We start from the raw sequence: 4,111 nt of genomic DNA on the forward strand, positions 1-4,111 counted from the left end.
TATATTTTATACACACACACACACACACACATATATATATATATATATATATATATATATATATATATATATATATGTTTAATAATTCATTCAAATAAATTAAACATTTTTAAATAGCAGCAATAATATTGTCACAAATTTTTTTGTTTAGTTCAGAATCGTGGGAGAACCATGATCTCTATTTGAGACAAAAAAAATCATGATACTCAATTTATCCAGAATCGTGCTGCTCTAAGCAGCAGTATGTCTTAAATACTCACAGCACCGTATTGCCGTATGCACTGGCAGCAGCAGCAATAATCTCCAACTACAGCTATAAGCAACAGCAGCAATTCAGCCGCGTAACAGATCTATTCCGCCAAGGCCAAATACATAAACATTGTCTTATCCTAAATGATAAAATCTTCTGAGAGTTGTCATAATAGAATTGACATGAAGAAATCTCCAGTGTTTACATCAGCCCTTTTCCTACTTTATTAAGTAATTTAATTGCTTAACTCCATTCATGAGCTGTAGATTTAATGTATATCTGTATATCAAATATAATTGGTTTACATTTGATATACAAAAAAAATCATTGATTGATTCATTCACATCGGTAAAAGAGTGAGTAAGCACAATCAAGAGTCAATAGGATATTGTGTACACAATTTAATCCACATACAATAAAATTCTTTGATAAAATTTTGCATATATATTTGGCACACTATTTTAAAAGGCACAACAGTTAGAACAAACCAATTGGGGAATAGCTTAAACTGTAGTTTTTGAGGTCTGACTATTAAAACCTGCTGCCCTTGATGCACCCCACAGCTATGCAGCCTCTGGCTGCTTGGAATGCAGTGAGAAAGAACAGCGATCTCCTGCCTCAGAGCCGTCTGAAACAACAACCCCATGTGAACCTCCCCAACCCCTGCCTCAAAGATCAGCAACTAGGAGATGCAGGTAATCCTCTGTCTCAAAATATACATGCATGCACTTAAACAAAACGAAAGGCAATGGCTGCAAGCCATAAAAAGAAAGAAAGAAAAAGAAAGAAAGAAAGAAAGAAAGAAAGAAAGAAAGAAAGAAAGAAAGAAAGAAAGAAAGAAAGAAAGAGAAAGTTAGCTGACATGCAATCACATAATCTATGAGAAGTGCTGTAATGAGAAAATTCCTCAGACATGTACACGCAAAAATATACACTGAAGAACCATTTACTCACAATGATGCCAAGCAAATGCAAAGGTGCACACTGACCTACAACTCTCAGGCACAACTACCTTCTCTAACGTCTCTCTCTGTCTGTCTGCCTCACACAAACCCACACAGACCAGGGAAGTCTCGTGTGTGTCAGCTTCACTGTCTAGTGCTGCCACTGCAGCTTGTCTCTGTGTGCGGCCCCTCCCAAAGCCGCCACGCTGTGGGAGAAAAAGAGAGCGTAAAAAAAAGTGGGCGGGCGACCAAGCCTGTGCTCAATGCAGCACTCCATATGAACTCAATGGCCTCGCAGATGGTCACGTGGCACGAATAAAGCGAAAGAGTGAGAGACAGAGGCCCCTGAGGCCACCCACCTCATTCAAAATTTCAGCTTTTTCTCGTGGCTCAGTGACAGGAAGAAAAGGAGGAAAAGGCATCAGTCACCTAGTTTTTTAGCAGCGGCCAGTGCCTTGTTATGCTTATAGGTATATTTCATAACTGCATGCGTATAGAACTAAGTTTGCATTTTTAATTGCATGCCAGCTCCTAGTATGCCTAGTAAGGTTGTCTTTTTTGTTTGCTTAAGTTATATATATATATATATATATATATATATATATATATATATATATATATATATATATATATATATATATATATATATATATTAGTATACACAGGTCCAAAGATCATAAAGATTTTTAAAGATGTTTTTGAAATAAATCTGCTCAGGTTGCAATTATTTAAACAAAAATACAGTAGAAACAGTAATATTGTGATATATTCCTACAATTTAAAATAACGATTTTCTCTTTTATTATATTTGAAAATTTACTGTAATTTATTCCTGTAATGGCAAAGCTGATGTCATTTTCAGCAGTCATTATTCCAAGTCTTCAGTGTCACATGATCAGTATCACACAATATTGCTGTTACTGTATCACTGTATTGATCAAACAAATGTGGCCTTGGTGAGCATATAAGACGTCTTTCAAAAAACATGAAAAATTAATTATTCCAAACTTTAACCAATAGTGAATATTAGTAGCATAGTGTTAACAAATACATAAATTGTTATCTTTTACATAATTTTTTTTAAATACATAAATGTTGCTCACATCAGTTCACATGTACAATTAATTTAGGATAATTGGTTTGTAAATAAATAAGGGATTATTTACAAGGCAGAGTAAGATAATTTCCAAATACAGAATTCAAAATTTCCAAACAGAAATTAAAATTATTCTGGGTAAGACAACATGGTCTTGAATTACTGCTTTTAGAGGGCTGTTTGTTTTTATGTTCAGTTCCTTAGCAACCACTCCTATACCCCTGGTTGAGAATGGACCACCTTGAGAGAGCCGCCAGGTTTTTCAGCTTGAGGACGAGGTGGTTTTCTTTTAGGACATGATTGCTCTCAGCAGCTAAACAGCATTTGGGTAGTGGGCTTTGACTAGTAGGCTACACTGTTAAGTGAAATGTAAAAAAAATTCTTAGCGGATTAAATGTTAATTCGATGTAAGAAAAGACATGAGGCATCTCCGAATTACTAAATCTATTAATCTAAATACACTGAAAAATAATGATATTCATTAAAAAAGCAATCCCTCTCATTTTCTTATTAAATAAGTAAATACAATTTAAATAAATCCACAACATTAATCAATCAATCCACAGGGCTAGCTGGTTTTGCTAGACAATTGTAGATTTAATGTCAAGCATTTTTGGCATTTTTTCCTACATTCTAAACATCTTTTCCAACTTGACAGAGAACATTGACACTAAACTACCTTAGTTGACCACCAGATTGCACAAACGTACACCAGACACAAAATAGCCTACAGAACTGTTCATAAAAAAATAAATAAACAAAAAAAATAAAAACCTGCATTATGAGCTGTAACCTTGTTGTATGAGTTCTATTATCATTTATTTATATATGGTCTAAGTCTGTATTCATGTTTGAAGCTGTTAATAAAAAATAACAATTGGTCCCTCGATATCTCTTTGCCGCCTTGAAATCTTCTCAGTCTCCTAAAGTGTAAATACGGCCGGGAAGCAAGAAAACACACATTCAAATGTATTCTCAATACTTCAATTTATTCATAGAAATACAGATATTATATAGGCATATGTCGAGGGGAGTTTCACCCTCTTAACCAATGAGGATATGAATAACATACACATATAGGATCTTTGGCCAAGAACATGTGTTTATATAAAATGGCCACATGTACAGAAAAACATGGACATATTAGGAATAGACTTTTAGCGAAGAATGCTGAACTGTCTTCAGAGTTCCTCACAAACTCCTTTACCTCGTAGTCCTAGCATTCATCTCCTTATTTGGGCATTTGAACCAAGCAACTAATGTATACCTTTGCGCATGCATACCTCGCACATGAGTAAGAGATATTTAAAACATAATACAAGAGAGAGAAATGGATACAGGAGGGGGGATTCAGAGAGAATGCGTTGTATAGAGAAGAGTGAGAGAGAGGGAGAAAAAGGAAAGGAGAGAGGGGAAAAAAGGAGGGGGGAGGCATGTCAACAGAAAGACAGAGAGTGTGTTCTAACAGTTGCCTGCTTTTGTTTAAAATAAACAATGAATACATAAACACTCGCTGCAGAGTTCCCACACACTCCACCCTTCGAGGCTGTCAGTTGGTCTAAAACCAATCTATTTTGTAGAGCAGTCAGTCGCAAACCTCTGAGCTCTTCCTTTACAGCTTCTAAGGTATTTCGCGTAGTATTCATAAATAGAAGTAGCTCATAACGAATAAATTCTGTTTCAATTTGAAGATGGGCCACACCAACCTGTGGGAAAATAGATTCAAAAAACTTTTTACAGTACCAGTCCATAATCGATGTTCCCACGGTACTGGAATGTCTCTTGATACCGTAAGAACTTTATTTCGATCAGCAAGAGAAC

The 4,111-nt window shown here is 35.4% G+C and overlaps 1 protein-coding gene across 2 annotated transcripts in view; it reads right to left on the reverse strand.

Moving 5' to 3' along the window:
- LOC107565462 (RAC-alpha serine/threonine-protein kinase) overlaps window positions 1–1,315 on the reverse strand; it is a 15,562-nt gene extending 14,247 nt beyond the window's left edge. Inside the window, exon 1 of one of the 2 annotated variants that reach the window (XM_016250705.1) lies at window positions 1,205–1,315. The gene's annotated coding sequence lies outside the window, so the exon portion shown is untranslated. The remainder of the gene's footprint in view (window positions 1–1,204) is intronic. The other variant, XM_016250706.1, reaches the window with a different exon arrangement.
- Between the last annotated feature and the right edge of the window lie 2,796 nt (window positions 1,316–4,111).

Source organism: Sinocyclocheilus grahami, unplaced genomic scaffold (genome assembly GCF_001515645.1).
Source record: "Sinocyclocheilus grahami isolate Dianchi unplaced genomic scaffold, SAMN03320097.WGS_v1.1 scaffold1002.1, whole genome shotgun sequence".
NCBI lineage: Eukaryota > Metazoa > Chordata > Actinopteri > Cypriniformes > Cyprinidae > Sinocyclocheilus > Sinocyclocheilus grahami.